Genomic DNA, 18,040 nt, shown 5'->3' with positions numbered 1-18,040 from the left:
CTGTGGTACATATACACAAAGGAGTATTACTCAGCCATTAAAAAGAATACATCTGAATCAGTTCTGATGAGGTGGATGAAACTGGAGCCGATTATACAGAGTGAAGTGAGCCAGAAAGAAAAACACCAATATAGTATATACTAACACATATATATGGAATTTAGAAAGATGGCAATGATGACCCTGCATGCAAGACAGCAAAAAAGACACAGATGTGTATAGCAGACTTTTGGACTCAGAGGGAGAGGGAGAGGGTGGGATTATTTGGGAGAATGGCATTGAAACATGTATACTATCATGTAAGAATCGAATCACCAGTCTATGTCCGCTGCAAGATACAGCATGCTTGGGGCTGGTGCACGGGGATGACCCAGAGAGATATTATGGGGAGGGAGGTGGGAGGGGGGTTCATGTTTGGGAACTCATGTACACCTGTGGTGGATTCATGTCAATGTATGGCAAAACCAATACAGTATTGTAAAGTAAAATAAAATAAAAATAAAAAATAAAAAAAAAAAGACCCTGATGCTGGGAAAGATTGAAAGCAGGAGGAGAAGGGGACGACAGAGGATGAGATGGTTGGATGGCAACACTGACTCAACGGACATGAGTTTGAACAAGTTCCAGGAGATGGTAAAGGACAAGGAAGCCCAGAGTGCTGCAGTTCACGGGGTTGCAAAGAGTCGAACATGACTGAGCAACTGAACAACAACAATATTGCAGTTGAGGCAAATTAAGAACAACAAAATACAAAAAGACCCAAAAAACCCCAGTTGCCACTTCTGAAGAGTCTGGAGGAAAAGCAAGGTATTGTGCATGACCCTTGAACACAACACCACTAAGGAGGTGGGCAAACCACCAAAGCCACCCATCTGGCCCAACCCCTGGATAAACCCTACCTTCACTCTATGGAAGGAACCAACTTGCCACCCTGGCTCAGGGAGCAAGCAAGGGAAACTGTTACCCTGTTCTTGCTTCCTTCTGCTGCAGCAGGAGCCCAGTAAATCTTTGCTGAATTTTTTGTCTGGCCTCTTATCAATTTCCATTGGTTAAGAAAGAATCCTTGGTAATACTCCCACAAAAGTCATTTTCACCCTTCATCAAAGACTTGCGCCACTTCTCAGCATGTTATCAAGAACTTCTGGTACTGGATACATTTTCTGACTCTACTGGAGTCTCTGGAATGAAAAGGCTGCCCAAGCCCCCCTGATCCATTACGAAAGCTATTTAGAGACGGGCTGGATATTTGCATCACTGCTGTAAGTTCTGTCCTCAAAGTTACCTTCTCAATCAACATTGGTCCAGAAAGAACGTAAAAAGAGATAAGATTTCATGCTGGTGGCTGAGGTTATAAAAGTCTATTTTAGAAGCTCAGAGAAGTTGAGACTTGAGCTCAACTAGGACCTCACAGAGAAGTTTTAAATATTATTGGAATATTACTCAGCCATTAAAAAGAATGAAATCATGCCATTTGCAGCAACACAATTGGACCTGCTGCTGCTAAGTCACGTCAGTCGTGTCTGACTCTGTGTGACCCCATAGACAGCAGCCCACCAGGCTCCCATCCCTGGGATTCTCCAGGCAAGCATACTGGAGTGGGTTGCCATTTCCTTCTCCAGTTCATGAAAGTGAAAAGTGAAAGCGAAGTTGCTCAGTCGTGTCCAACTCTTCGCGACCCCATGGACTGCAGCCTACCAGGCTCCTCCGTCCATGGGATTTCCCAGGCAAGAGTACTGGAGTGGGGTGCCATAGATTGTCATATTGAGTAAAGTAAGCAAGAGAAGGAGAAATAGCCTATGGCATTCCTTATATGGTAAATCTAAAAAGAAATGATACAAATGAACTTATTTACAAAACAGAAATAGACTCACAATGAACTTAGGGGGTGGGGGAAGGGATAGTTAGGGAGTTTGTGATGGACAGGTACACAGGGCTATATTTAAAATGGAGAACCAACAAGCACCTACGGTACAGCATAGGAAAGTCTGCTCAGTGGTATGTGGCAGCCTGGCTGGGAGGGAAGTTTAGGAGACAGTGTATACATGTATACGTTTGGCTGAGTCCTTTTGCTGTCCACCTGAAACTATCACAACATTGTTAATCTAACTGGCTATACTCCAATATAAAATTAAAAAAATTTTGTTAATCACTGGGATAAAAAACTGTCCAAGAAAAATGTCCTTGTAAGGTCTTTTGGCACTCGACTGTGCTACACAAGGGACAATTTACTTCTGGTTATTTAGAATCACTTTTGATCTTAAAAATTCATAATTATATATTGCCTGACTTTTTTGATGCACATCTGCTGTTTTCTAGGTCCATCTGCTGGCTTGGTCTGAGTTGTCTACTTGGGGATCAGTTAGCAGGAACGATTCCATCCTGTTGACTCTTCTCTCTAAGGAGCTGTGAAACAGTCAGGCTCATAAAGAGAAACTAAGAAAAAACAAGGGAGCTAACACATTACCTTTATTCACATGCACCAAAAAGTGTCAGTATTGTGCGCAGACAAATGGATTTGTAAGAATAAAGAATCCTCCCTAATTTGCTTTGATTGGAATCATCCCATGGCTGGCTTTAAATTTTCAAACTTGACAGTGGAAACAGTTCAGAAGCCACGTGGCTATGGAGACTGCTGTGTTCAGGGAGGGGGATGTTAGCTTTTTGAAGACTGTGTCATGACTAGAAAAAGACTTTCAAATCCCCGGCACAGTGAGCCTGAAATTGATCTCCAACACAGTAAGGAAAAGAGGATAAATTCCAACAGATATGACCAAGGTTTTGCTGCCACCTACATTCCATCCCTAGATCAGGCCTGACCTCCAAACGTCACACGGCAGCCAGCACCCTCTTCAACCCACATAGCTGCTCAAAGTGAAGGTAGTGGCCGGGAGCAGGCAAGAAACTTGGGGGACATCCCATAGCAAGCCACCTGGACACCTGGCGTACCTGGTAACTCAGCCACACCTGGACAAGTGACGCAGAGTGGACTCAACTTCAAGAGCAGGCTCCCCATGTGCCTGATGTGAGCGGAAAAGGTAGACCTGCAGGATATTAGGGTGTCTGGTTTTGATTCATTCACTTCAGCTGGGATCCCCTAGAAACTGAGCCTGAAGTGATAATTTGAGTGTAAGTAGTTTATTTGGAAGCTGGTCCCACTACAGGAAGGGGGATAGCAGGCCAGGAAGGGAAGCACCCAATAAAAAAAGCTGAGATGAATCAGGACACCCCGTGGGCAACTAATGGTCCATCACATCGAGCAGTCAGGGAGACACAGTGCAACAGGGCACAGAGCTGTCCAGTCTTTGGGACAAGGCAGAGGACGTGAGGTGTGTATCCATCACACGCCATCATCCAGGGGACACGAACTTCCACCTGCCCACCCTAACCAAGCACACCAGAGAGCGCCCTCTGGTGGAGAGCTGCCGGTACTTGCAGCAGGCAGGCCCCAGCACACCCAGAACAGTGACCAGGAGGGCAGACACACAGGGTACTGACCCCTCCTGCAACACCGCGAGATGTGCAAGGCTCGACAGCTGAGTTTCCCAAGTCCTCTGCGTAACACGTCTACTCTTGTCTCCCCCGTGGGCGGATGCAGCCCAGCACCATTTTTCAGCCACCATAGTGGCCTGGCTCAGGCCATTCACGTGCTCTTCTGCAGCCTCCCAGGTCACGGCTGTGGTCACTGGGGCCTCCTGGGTCATGCCTGTGGTCACTGGGGTTTCTGCAAATGAACTGGAGTCTGTAAAGGAGGAAAACATTTTCCTCAACTCTCACAGGGTCCCTGGCTGGGTCCAAAAGTTAAACTGACAAAGACAAGTTAACAGGAGAAAAGCAGGCACATTTAAACACATTTTTTGAATGTTCACATGTACATGGGAGCTTTCACAAAAGAATGAAGACCTGAAGAAGTGACCAGAGCAGCAGAGCAGGCAGCTTTCACACCTTGTAGAAGAAGAATCAACACATCAGTGAAGAATCGGCCACACCAAGAGGTTTGGGCTGGGGCAGCATGCGGTGAAGAAGTAAGAGGGAAGATGAGTGAGCTCAACGGGGTTTGTTCGCACTGATTTCTTGACTCCCAGTTTCCCTTTTCTGGTGCTAAAAATGTCTGCCTTCCTCCTGGCAGAGTGTGGGCATCTCTCACACGGGAGTTTTCTGACCTATTTCAGGGAAGAAGGGAAGGAGGGTGGGGTGAAAGGTCAGAGCACACTGCCTGCTTCTGGCGTTTCTCTAATTCCTCCAGCTTGGGAGGGCCCATATGTCAGGGTGCAGTCTTTTGGGGGAGTGTGTCCTGAACCCCATCACATCAAATAGTAAAGTCAGCCTCCCAGAAGAAAACCATGCCCTGCAGACCCAGGGGGAGAGGTCATTTCAGACTCTCCACCCCAGCTTTCATTGTTACATCACTTACAGAGGGTTCTACCCCTCAGGAGAGTACCAGGGTTTCTCATCCTGCTGGGGCATCTGGCCTCGCCGTGGCTCTGGCCATGCTGTCAGCTCCCGGTGCGCTGAACGTTACGGAGCCCGGTGTCCTATGCGCCACTCTTGATTCTGAACCTTGTCATGGCTTCCCATTCCCTGAAGAGTAAGGTCCAGCCCCTGAGCCACCACAATCCACACCCAACCTGACTTCCCAGGCAAGGAGCCAGTCAAGCAAGCTGCTGAAATGTGGACAGACTAGGTCCCCTTTAACACGCACTCCTTGGAATACCCTCCCTCCATCTCTCTGCCCAACAAAAATCTCTCATTTAAGGGACAAGGCAAAGCTCACCTCCTCCAGGAAGCCTTCCCGGATCATCCCAGCCCACAGGGAGTCCCAGAGATAGGTCTCATCTGCACCACCCATGTGAATTTGGAATATGTTTTTGTGCTGCAGCTTATTACTATTTTATGTACGTTTTCATGGCCGACTGGGATGATGAAGTCCTGGAGGGGGTGAGCAGTGTCTCGCACTTTCTTCTGCTTCTCTGAGTTCCTAGCAAGAGCCAGTGGGCACCTGCATTTCTGTTGATGCTGCTGGTGGAAGAACAGACTCCACCAGCTTTCTGTCTGACCTGGGCTCCTAGGACAGAGCAGGAAGTCCATCACTGCTTGCTTGAGGAATGAATTAGTTTGTCAGTCAACCTCTGTCCTTGGCATTGATGGAATCTGAAATAAAAGCATTACTTGGTCCTCATCCAATCAGTTCAGAGTCTTATTCACATTTTGTGTTTTTATTTGGACCTCTCCACGCACTCTAAATGTCACTATGACCGCAAAGGTACCTTGCAAAAGAGAATTCTGTGACTTTGTTTTTATTTTTCCCTCAATAGAACATAACCTTTGAAGGGAGAAAGCCAATTTAGGTGGCTTTTTAAAATTTCCTCCTTTGGAACTAAAAGCATGGAAATTCAGTACATGCGGGACCTGGCATTCATTGTTGCCATGGCACCCTGTCCTTTGAGGGGTTGGAGGATCTTCCCACAGTGCAGCTCTCTACCGACTCACGGGGACTGGGAAGATGGAGCACAGAGCCGGACCCTGTGCTGCTCATCTCTGTCTGACTGAACCTAACCATGGGCTCAGCAAACACAAGCAAGTTGGTCCCAGATGACGGCTTGTGGCCCATTTCACATCACAAACCGAGGAAAGTGACTCTGGGAAAGCAGCTCTGTGCATGACAACATGGTGGAAAATGACAGAAGTGGACTCCAGCATCAGTGGCACAGGAGGCCCGGCATCAGGGTCCAGGGAGCCCTGAGCAACGGCGGCAGGGCTGGAGCCCTGGGGACCCAGGCAGGATTCCTTCTCACTCTTAGCCCTGCGTCTCTTTCTGTGTGTGTGCAGCTCATCTTCTCTGTGAGCCATCAGACCTCCCCATCCCCCACCATCCTCAGAGACAGACACTCACACAGTCTGGGCTTGGCATCCCTGCCCCAAACTCACACACCCCAATCAGCTCCACCAGCCCTGAGAGGTGGGGTCATAGTGGACACCTCTGGGGTGTGGGAGGGGGTCTAAAGAATTCACTGTGCCCTGGAAACACACCCTCAACACGAGTCAACAACACACCCCCTGCAGAGGAATGAATACCCAAGGGGCGGCTTCATGGCCAGGAATGGCAGGATGCAGGAAAACATGGTCCCCATCCATGAAAGCTGGCAGAAGAGCCTCACGACCCAGGCCCGGTTATGAAAGACCTAGAGCCCATCTAAGTTGTTTGCTCTTCATTGGGACACTGGAGGAGGTGGGATCTTCTCTGAGAGCAGAGTGTTGTTTTTGTGACAAATGTGTTTTCCACCAGCCTTTGAGCACTGCTCCAAGGGAGAAAGAGCCTGTGGGAGAAGCAGGTAGGAATGGCGAAAGGCGGGCGAGTCGTCGCCAGGTGAACCCTCCTCACCCAGCGGCTGCAGGAGAGCTTTGTGCTCTGTCCCTGACACACCCCAGGCCAGGGAAGCAGCTGGGAGCCTTGTCAGGTGAGCCCAGTCCCAGAAAGAGGTTCTCTCGGCATAAACCTCCGGTTACCTGCTGCTGCTCAGCGAAACAGTGACTTAAAGCCACCAGTCAAGGGCATTCTCTGGTCATCCGGTGGTTAGCGGTGGTTGAAGGGGTTGCAGGTTTGATCCATGGTTGCAGAACTATGATCCCACGTGCCTTGGGGCCAAAAAACCAAAACGTAAAACAGAAGCCATGTTGTAACAAATTCAATAAAGAATTTTAAAATGGTCGACATTACACACACACACACACACACACACACACACACAACACACTCACATATATATGTGAAAGCGAAAGTCATGCAGTCATGTCCGACTCTTTGCGATCCCATGGACTATACAGTCCATGGAATTCTCCAGGCCAGAATACTGGAGTGGGTAGCCTATCCCCTCTCCAGTGGACCTTCTCTACCCAGGGATGGAACCGGGGTCTCCTGCATTGCAGGCAGATTCTTTACCAGCCGAGCTACCAGGGAAGCCCATATATATATATAAATCACCAGTCAACTGTGTTGCTCACAAACCTGCAGTCTGGACAGGGTGCCACAGGACAGCTTGTCTCTGCTCCATGCAGGGGTGGGGGTGGGGATGAGGCTCCCCCTGTTATACAACTCACTCCCACGGTTCCCAGGCAGGGCTCCTGCCAGCTGGAAGCTCAGCCAGGTGCAGTCAGTGGCCTTGGCTCCTCTCCCCCGACCACCCCCAGGCCACTGAGCTTCCTCACAGCATGGCAACTCGGTTCCCAGAGCAGCACCCCAAGAGGTGGGGAGAAGTGTGCCCCCACCCCAGCCTCACCCAGGGACTCTGGTCGACCAGAAGTCTTGGACAGACAGGCAGACAGACGGCAGCAGAGATGCTGAGTCACTTCCAGGCCAGGTGGGAAAAGTCCTGCATCTCTTCTGGGTCCTCATGGGACACTGGCCCTGGGGAAAGCAGGCAGGATTGGTGAGGGGGTGGTGGCAGGGGACGGCTGTCATTTCGAACATCTACCGCCCTTAGACCACCAAGCTGAAAAGACTACCAATACAGCTCAGCTCCCAGCTAGCAGCTGGGTGAGAAAGCATTCTGGAAGCCCCCAGGTGGACCCAGAGGTGGGCTGAGGGGACATGGCTGAGGCGCCAGCAGCCTCTGGTACCCGAGAGGAGGTTTTAGGAGCTGACATTGTCCAGTCACGAGAAGAGAAGACATAGAGGTGAGATCTAGAGTCAGGACTTTCAACTCGAGTTCTTGCTGAGCATCCTGACCTGGGCAAGTCGCTGCATTTCTCCAAGCGTCAGTGTCGGCATCTGAAAAGTGTGGGTTAAAAATAACCCTTTCAGGGGGAAGCCTGAGGAATGGAGAGTGTTTTCCTGGTCTCAGAGCATATCCCCACGAGACACATGAGGGAAATAGCCACTTTATAGTGAAGAAGCCTGGCAGACAGCACCGTACCCGAGCGATCAAAGTCAGCTTCTCATAAAGAGACAGATCTACATCGCTGCACCCCGGCGTTGCGCCCTGAGAAAACACACCCGCACGTCTGCAAGTTCCTGCCAAGAACGCACAACCCGAGTTTCATCTCGGGGGAAACATCAGAGGTACTCAGGATGGGAAACATCCTACAACATAATTGGCCTTCACGCTTCTGAAACGTCAAGGTGATGAAAGACAAGACTTCTGAAGTCTGTTACCAACTGCGAGAGGTTTAAAGGACTGACAACAGATTACAGTGTCTGAACCAGTATTTTTTTTTTTTTCTACTACAAAGGACAGAAATGCAATAATGCCTATATACATTCTAGTATTTTATAAATGTATAATTTCCCAACTTTTATAATGAGGTAGTGATTCTATATTTTTGTTTTGGAGAAAGTGAAAGTGAAAGTCGCTCTGTTGTGTTGGACTCTTTGCAACCCCATGGACTGTATAATACAGTCCAGGGAATTCTCTAGGCCAGAATACTGGAGTGGGTAGCCTTTCCCTTCTCCAGGGGATCTTCCCAACCCAGGGATCAAACCCAGGTCTCCTGCTGTTTTGGAGAAATATATTCTAAACTTTAGAGTCTAAAGAAAAATGGGGCAGAGGGATATCCTGTCTGTAACATGCTCATATAGTAGGGAAAAACATTCTTACACCTTTTCTATAGATCTGAGGTTGCGTCAAAAGTTTCCAGTCAAAAGGAAAACCAGGAACCACCTCACGGCATTGCTGTGGTTCATTTTATTTGACTTACTTATTTTCGGCTGCCCTGGGTCTTCACTGCTGTGCAGGCTTTCTCTAGTTGCCGTGAGCAGGGGCTACTCTCTAGCTGTGGTGTGCGGGCTTCTCATTCCAGTGGCTTCTCTTGTTGTGGGGCCTGGACTCAAAGCACGTGGGCTTCAGGAGTTGCAACGCAAGGGCGCAGGAGTCGTGGTGCACAGGCTGAGTTGCTCTGTGGCATGTGGAATCTTCCCAGACCGGGGATCAAACCAGTGTCCCCTATATTGACAGGCAGATTCTTAACTGCTGGACCACCAGGGAAGTCCCTTGCTGTTGTTTTTAAAGGGTGAAGCCATTGCAACACCTCCATCTCCAGAGCTCCCCTCCCCGCCGAGACGGCTGCATCCTCTCCTGTCATCCCGCCCCAGGGCTCCAGGACCTTCTTGGCCCCCTCTTCCTGGCCACTCTGCCTCTGGGTCCTTCCCATGCTCCATCTCCACTGGCCAAAAAGATTCTTCTAAGAGGCAAATCTGACCCTAAAGGCACTGTGGTCTGAGACTGCACACTGTATGATTTCTAGTCTTTAAATTTGTTAAGGGGTGTTTTACACCCCAGAGTGTGGTCTGTGCTGATGACTGTTCCACAAGAACTTGAGAAGAATGCATGTTCTGCTGGTGCTGAATAAAATGGCGCACAGAGGGCACTATATCCAGTTCACTGATGCTGCTTTTGAGTTCTAACTATGCCCTGATTTTCTGCCTTACAAATCTGTCTGTTTCTGATGGAGAGTGCCTAACTCTCCATGTAACAGCGGATTCATCTAGTGCTGCTTGCAGTTCTATCAGTTACTGCCTCATGTAGTTTGATACTCTCTTTCTATACATGGCTTGCCTGGTGGCTCAGACAGCAAAGCGTCTGCCTGCAATGCGGGAGACAGCTTCGATCCCTGCCTGGGTCGGGAAGATCCCCTGGAAAGGGCATGGCAACCCACTCCAGTACTCCTGCCTGGAAAATCCCATGGACAGAGGAGCCTGGTAGGTTACAGTCCCCGGGGTTGTAAAGAGTAGGACATGACTGAGCGACTTAACCCAACCCAAACATTAAACATTGCTGTGTCTCTTGGAGAACTGACTACTTCTTTATTATGGAAACTTCTTTATCCTTGATGATCTTCCATGCTCTGAAGTCTGTGTGTGCTGTGTGCTAAGTGGTTTCAGTCCTGGTCGACAATTTGCGATCCTTTGGACCGGAGCCCACCAGGCTCCTCTGCCCATGGGATTCTCCAGGCAAGAATACTGGAGTGGGTTGCCATGTCCTCCTCCAGAGGATCTTTCCAGCCCAGGGGTCAAACCCACGTCTCTTATGTCTCCTACATTGGCAGGTGGGTTCTTTACCACTAGAAGCTCTGAAGTCTACCCTGTCTGAAGTTAATGTAGCTACTCCCACTTTTCTTGATCAATATTGGCATGATATATCTTTCTCCATCTTTTCACTTTCAGTCTTTATACACCTTTATATTTAAAGTGGATTCTTATAGGCAACATATAGTTGGGTCTTGTTTTTTGATCCACTGAAAATCTCACCCTTTCAATTGGCATATCTAGATCTTTGCACTATAATTGGCTCACAAGAGAATTCAAGAAAACACCCACACTATAAATCCTGAAATGAATTTTCAAAGAGGTACAAAACTGGCCAATGCCCACTGAGCAATAATTAATTACACCTCCATCAGACACAATTTATTTATATTTCTGTGGACAAGAATCATTTGAATTACTATAGTTTGGCTTAACTTATAGAGCTGCAAGATAGCTCTACAATAAAAGGCAGAGATAGCCAGGAAGGGTGGCCCTAGACAGGATATTCAGTGATCTTTCTCACCAATTCCAAAGCTTTCCCAATTTTCCCTGGCACAATTGAACAGATAACTGTTTCTATTTTTCTATGACTTGCTTTAATTTCTACTTTAAGTCCCAATTCAGCATAGATAGCAAAAACATTACCTTAGTCAATTTGGGGTCACTTCTTTCCCATGGATATCATATGTAAGTTTTGGGGGTTAAAGCAGTGCCATTACTGGGGAAGGGGCTATCTGGTCTTTGGCGTCGTCTCTCCAACTTGCAGGACACTCAGGTAAACATAGAACTGAGCATGTTGCCATGGAGACGTCCCTTATCCCCATCAGTTGCTCCTTTATATCTACATGTTCTTGATGCTGTTTCAGGTGCCCTTTTTAGGTATACATAAAAGTTCATATCAATGTGTGGCAAAACCAATACAGTATTGTAAAGTAAAAAAATTTAAAAATAAATAAATAATAAAGAGAAAAAAATGTGAATTATAAAAAAAAAAAGTTCACCCTCTGAAACTGTGTGTAGGAAAGTCCATTTGGGCCTCCAAAGCCTGTGTGCCCAAATGTTCGTGGGGCCATTTCTACCCTGGGGATTTTCTGGGCCTCTCCCTAGAAGCAGGCTCCAAGACCACCCTGTTCTCACAGTCCACACAGAGGCTCCATCACCTCCTAGGACATGACCCAAGAGGCAGGGCCAAGAACCCTCACCCTCTGTGATCCACTCCTCTCCCTCCCTCTTCTGAAAATCCGTGTCTAAGGGAAGAATGGAAGGCACTTCTCCTCCTATGAAGTGTTTTCCTAAATCTTTTATCCATGTTGGATGTCCTTCCCATCCCCCAAAGTATCTAAGCCCCCAAAACTCATGAGCCAATAAGAGAGATTCTTGTTTCGTATTTTCTGCTGCCCAAGTCCTTCTCAGAGTACAAAGGGCTGGCTCAGAAGAGAAGATAAATACACTGGGGAGAGACACTGGTTATTATTTCAAACATTTTATTCCAACTCCCCCTCCCCAGCACGTATGTCCCCAGTGCAGGGACTGTCAGGCACTTCTGATTTCCACAGCACTTGGCACGGGGCCTACACTCAGTATGAGCTCAGTATGGGCCAGTACACATGGCATTTAGCACAGGGACATTTAATTAATGTCAGAGTCCCGAAAGGAAATTGATGGACATTATGGTTTCCAGTAACAGCTCTGACTTGTATAAAAGGGGGTTCAAATCTTAATCCTTCCATTTTCTAGTTTTGAGACTGTGGGCAAATAATATGCCCTTGCTAAATCTCAGCTTCCTTACTTTAAAATGAAGGAAAGAGTCCTGAGTTCACAATGTTATTATGAAAATTCAATAAGATGTTATATGTAATGTACTTAGCATGATACTTGGCATACAGTAGGTTCTCAATGAATGTTGGTTACTGTTACTGTTATCACCACTGTGAAAGTGAAAGTGTTAGTCACTCAGTCATATCTGACTCTTTATGACCCCATGGACTCTAGCCTGACAGGCTCCTCTGTCCATGGGATTCTCCAGGCAAGAATCCTGATGGGTAGCCATCCCCTTCTCCAGTGACCTTCCCAACCCAGGGACTGAACCCAGGTCTCCCACATTGCAGGTGGGTTTACCATTACTCAGACTCTAATTATGCTGCCCAGGACCTAAGATGCCTAGATCTTCTGTAACAGTGGGTTCCTATGGTGAAGCGGCGGCTGCTGCAGGGGAAAGAAACCTGGCCTGGCATCATCATATTATCTGTTCGCTCATCCAGGTAAGGTAGGCCTCTGGTGGGCTCCCAGAGGTAAGAAAGCCCACCCTCTACTGTGCTGTGACCACGATGAGGAAAAGTGTGCATCCCAGACTCATCACAGGGCACCAATGTAGACAGCCTTGCCAGCTGTGTGGTCAGAGGTCCAGGCAGCAGCAAACTGCAAAGGGCACAGTCTCCAGAAACCAGACCTGTGCACCTTGAAGCACTAGCCTGTGTCTAGAGAGAAGGTCTGTTCTTGAGACTCTAAAGTCAGGGCTCTGTCCAACATGAAACAGAGGAACATAGGTAATGAGTCATTCAGCTCCAAATTGAGACACAAGTTGGGCTTAGATTTGAGATATTTCTTGCTAGTAAAACCCAACCACTGAGATAGGAGTGTAGAAGTAATCCTTTCCTAGATCAACTAAATAAGACAGAAAGCAGACACTAGGGCGATGATTGTTAAGCTTTAGTCTGTATTAGAATCACCTGGAAGGCTCCTTGAAACGCACTTTTCTGGGTCCCAAGCCTGGAGTTTCAGATTCTATAGGTCCGGGCTGTATGGTTACCAGGTTTGTTAACAAAAATACATGACTTTAGATTTAAATTTGAGCTAAGTAATCATTTCTTTAGTACTTAATCCCAAATAGCACATGAGACATACTTAGACTAAAATAATCATTCTTGTTTATCTGAAGTTCTCATTTAATTTCATTATTATTCCAATGAGTCAACTCATTGGGAAAGACCCTAATGCTGGGAAAGACTGAAGGCAGAAGAAGAAGGGGGAAGCAGAGGATGAGATGGTTGAATGGCATCACTAACTTGGTGCACCTGAGTTTGTGCAAACTCTGGGAGGTGGTGAAGGACAGAGAAGCCCGGTGTGCTGCAGTCCATGGGGTCACAAAGAGTCAGATATGACTGAGTGACTGATCAATTGAACAACTCATTTAACTGGGGCATCCTAAAGGTTATCTGGCAACCCTACTGGGGTGGGGCCGGAACCTTGGTGTGTCTAACAAGTTCCCTGGTGATGGTGTTGCTATGGTCTGAGAACCACTCAGACACCCACTTTGGCAATTTCCAGTTCAACTCTGAGTACTACTGGATGGAGCTTCCTGCCCCAGAGGCAAGTACACGGGGATCACAGATACCTTCACACATCCAGGTATTTGCCTCCAGGCTGGGAAGCTGGTGACAGAGGCCCAGGTAGAGTAAGTGCTTTCGGCAGCTCTTGACTGTCTTGGTTACTGAGAGGTGGGTTTCAGAGACTCACCGTTTAACCCAAAGGATTATAATAATTTCAACACCAGAGCTAATCCTCTATGGACAGGGCACTTGATCTTGGCTAAGTCTGTGCAGACTACCTTGAGAGGAGGAGACACAGGTTTCCCTGTGACAAGGAGCTGCTTCTCTGCATTTGGGAATCAATCCTCGCCTTGGTTTCCGGCAGCAGTGCCGTTCAGAGCGCTGATTCCCCTGCCTTTGCTCCAGATCACAGGTGCTGAGAGATTCAGGGCAGCCCCTAGGTCCTTCTTTATTTGTGTTGACCAAGCACCTGTTTGCTTTCATCCTCACACCCAGGCCCTAGATGGCACGAGAGCTGCAGATTGCTGGGGCGGGGGGTGGTTCTTGTCATCTGCCTTCCAGGTAAGCAACCCTTGTTTCCCATTGACTCTATCTGTTTACATGCAGAGAGCATATATAAAGACAAAGAGGAAAATACTGAATAAAAAGAACACAAAAGAAAACATTTAGATGAAATGAGCAACTACTTACAGCTGTCACATGAGCTTGGGATGGTCCTGTCGCCCCTCCTTGTGTTTTAATCAGTGACAGTGGACACTGGCTCTTAAGTCCACCATCACTGGGTATCCCTGCCAGGGAGGCTAATTTACACCTCTCAGGTCTGGGTGTAGACTGAGCAAAGGGAGTTTCAATGCATATATACGGAATCTAGAAAAATGGTACTGCCGAACCTATTTGCAGGGCAGGAACAGAGATGCAGACGCAGAGAACGGATGTGTGGGCACAGCGGGGTGGGGAGGAGGGATGAATCAGGAGATCAGCGCTGACACATGTACACTATCAGGCTTTCCAGGTGGCGCTAGCGGTAAAGAACCCAGCTGCCAGTGCAGGAGACATAAGAGATGTGGGGTCAATCTCTGGGTCGGGAAGATCCCCTGGAGAAGCGCATGCCACCCACTCCAGTATTCTTGCCTGGACAAAGAGTCAAACACAACCAAAGCGACTTAGCATGCATGCACGGAAATATCATGTGTAAAACAGAGAGCTAGTGGGAAGCTGCTGTATAGCCCAGGGAGCTCAGTTCACGGCCCTGTGATGGCCGAGGGGGTGGGATGGTGGGGGATGGGGAGGGAAGGTCAAGAGGGTGGGGAAATATGTGTACGTATGGCTGATTCATTTCATTGTACTGTAGAAACCAACACAACACTGTAAAACAATTATAATCCACTGATAAAAAGTTTTTATTAAAAAAATAAAACTCCTCTGGTGGTATAATGAATATAGCAAAATGTTGAAGTTGAACTGTCATCCTTCAAGGTCATGACAAACACTGACATCATGAATCCTGCATCCCTGCTCTGGGGGAAAATACATGCTTAGGTTCCCACGAGCCTCTGGTCCCAACAATGCCACCAGCCAATCAACACATAACCTGGGGCTGTGTGTTTCTATCTCAGGACACCTTATCCGACACATACACTTGACTCATTAGCCTTGAACTCACAGCCCACAGCGTGATCACTCACACCCCAAAGAAGCTCATCTGACACACGTGTTTCCTCCACAAGACACAGCACAGCCTCCTGAGCTTAGGAAGACAGACAGCACTTCAGCCCAAGGCACTAAAATGACCAACAAAACCCACGAGGCGTGGCACTGAACACACAGTGAGAAGGGCAGTGTTTACAGTCTAAGAGCTGAAACAAGCAGGCAGGGCGTGGCCTCGTCCGCCCTCAGCCAGGAGGGGCTGCTCCACACATGCCCTCGAATGGCCACAAATGTGGGTGAGTACTGACTTCTGGGACCACAAACCTATTGTAGCAAATAGGCAAATTCGAGGTACAGAATCCTCGGATAATTAGGACAGACTGGACATCTATCGTCAGCCCCAGAGATTGGAGAGTACAGGTCCCCCAAAAGGTCAGTGAGGAATGCCCACCACAGCATCCTCAAACAGCACAAACACAAGGAGACATGAGGAGTTGAGGAAGAAACTGTAGTCGTAGGACCTCAATTTGGGCACAATGCCACTAGACTGTGAATGGTTGGTTTTCCAGTTGCTAAGTGGGTTTTACCAACCCACTTAGAGAGAGACTTTATTTTCTTGGGCTCCAAAATTACTGCAGATGGTGACTTCAGCCATGAAACTGATGCTTGCTCCTTAGAAGAAAAGCTATGACCAACCTAGATAGCATATTAAAAAGCAGAGACATTACTTGGCCAACAAAGGTCCGTCTAGTCAAAGCTATGGCTTTTCCAGTAGTCATGTATGGATGTGAGATTTGGACTATAAAGAAAGCTGAGCACCAAAGAATTGATGCTTTTGAACTGTGGTGTTGGAAAAGACTCTTGAGAGTCCCCTGATCTGCAAGGAGATCCAACCAGTCAATCCTAAAGGAAATTAGTCCTGAATATTCATTGCAAGGACTGATGCTAAAGCTTAAACTCTAATACTTTGGCCACCTGATGCAAAGAACTGACTCATTTGAAAAGACCCTGATGCTGGGAAAGATTGAGGGTAGGAGGAGAAGCGGACAGAGGATGAGATGGTTGGATGGCATCACCAACTCGATGGACATGAGTTTGAGCAAGCTCCAGGAGATGGCGAAGGACAGGGAAGCCTGGCGTGCTGCAGTCCACGGGGTCGCAAAGAGTTGGACACGACTGAGCGACTGAACTGAACTGAACTGAACTGAAGTGGGTTTTACATCCCCCCTCATAAGATCATTATGGGAGGGATTGAATGAAATGTGAAATTACTTCATGTGGCAGAGCTACACTCATAGGATTCTAAAGTCGAGCCATTAGGTCAAAATATGGAGGGTCATAACTGGCTAAGGCTGATGTGCTACTGTTTGCAAAGCCCTTCTAGACTAGTCTTGCTTGTCCACCATGCTGGCTGGTGCCTGCTACCCAGATAGTCCAATGACAGCCAGATTCAGAGGTCCAAAGCCATGAGGGGTCAATCACCTCTGAGTCCCCACAGCCTTAACATTCTGGCTTGGAGAAAAACGTACTTTGGAGAAGTAGTTTTGGATCTTTAATCACTGGGACAGCTTCCAAAGACTCATGTCTGGGACTTCCCCAGTGGTCCAATGATTAGGATTCCACGCTTCCATTGCAGGGGTGCTGCTGGTTCAGTCCCTGGTCAGGGAACTAAGATCTCACATGCTGTGCAGTATAGCCAAACAATAAAAATAAATAAATACATAGATGTGAAAGTGTTAGTCACCCAGGCATGTCCAACTCTTTGCAAACCATGGATTGTAGCCTGCCAGGCTCCTCTGTCCATAGGATTCTCCAGGCAAGAGTAGTGGAGTGGGTTGCTGTTCCCTTCTCCAGGGGAGATCTTCCCAACCCCGGGATCGAACCCTGGTGTCTGGCATTGCAGGTGACTCTTTACCATCTGCGCCACTGCTGCTAAGCTGCTAAGTCACTTCAGTCGTGTCCGACTCTGTGCGACCCCATAGACGGCAGCCCACCAGGCTCCCCCGTCCCTGGGATTCTCCAGGCAAGAACACTGGAGTGGGTTGCCATTTCCTTTTTAATGCACGAAAGTGAAAAGTCAAAGTGAAGTCACTCAGTCGTATCCGACCCTCAGCAACCCCATGGACTGCAGCCTACCAGGCTTCTCCATTCATGGGATTTTCCAGGCAAGAGTACTGGAGTGGGGTGCCACTGCCTACTCCGTCTGAGCCACTAGGGAAGCCATTTTAAAAAGCTAAAAAACAAAACAGAAGTTCTGTAGGGGTCCCGTGGGGTGGGCTGAGAGGATACAGACAGGGTCCCTACCGTGTCCACTCACAGGACCCCTCCTAACTCCTGCCCTCTGTGCAGAACCTCCTCCATCCAGCCATCCATCACCCCAAGTGCTGTCAGGCACAGAACTCATACAACACACATCAGCAGAAGGCTGAGCTGACATCAATGTTCTCCTGAAAAACAAAGACTCGGGGCCATGGAGTGAAGAATCAGAGAGCCTCAGATAACAGAGGGAATGTTTTCAGGGTGAAGTTAGCCAGGCACAGTCTGAACATTCTGGCCAGGGTCATTGGAATAAAGGTGTTCCAAAGGGGACAAAGTTATCCTGACAGGAGACACCAGGTTCACTGCTTAAAGACAGGAGCTAGGGTGGGGCTTCCCTGCAGGCTCCCTGAAAAGAAAGTGCCTCCAGCTGCCTGGGATTATGGCTTTTAGAGCCAATGAATGTAGGGAGACTTCAACCAGTTTGATTCCAGGAGCTGAATCAAGCTACCTCCTCCCTTAAAAGCAGACAGTTCACCAAAGAGGACATACAGATGGAACCAAGTTTTGAAAGCACATGATGAAGAGATGCCCCACGTCTTAGCCAACAGAGAAGGTGAATCAAAACCACGGTGAGCTACCACTGCGAAACCATCAGAATAGAGAGTAAAAGAGTGACAACACCAAGTTCTGGCGATGACATGGGGAACCTGGATCACGCACGCGTTGCTGGCAGGAAGGTGAAATGATACATCCAAACTGGGAAACAGTTTGATAGCTTCTTAGAAAA

The 18,040-nt window shown here is 48.0% G+C and overlaps 1 long non-coding RNA gene across 1 annotated transcript; it reads right to left on the bottom strand.

Moving 5' to 3' along the window:
- LOC108637389 lies at window positions 3,127–7,560 on the bottom strand. Its single transcript, XR_001919007.1, has 3 exons — window positions 7,275–7,560; window positions 3,943–6,633; window positions 3,127–3,739 (listed from the first exon to the last, which is right to left on the bottom strand). It is a non-coding gene; the product is annotated as an uncharacterized LOC108637389 (long non-coding RNA).

The sequence above is a fragment of the Capra hircus genome, chromosome 13 (assembly GCF_001704415.2).
Source record: "Capra hircus breed San Clemente chromosome 13, ASM170441v1, whole genome shotgun sequence".
Lineage (NCBI taxonomy): Eukaryota > Metazoa > Chordata > Mammalia > Artiodactyla > Bovidae > Capra > Capra hircus.
The sequence above is the reverse complement of the archived record's forward strand: the minus strand, read 5'-3'. Positions and strand labels throughout refer to the sequence as shown.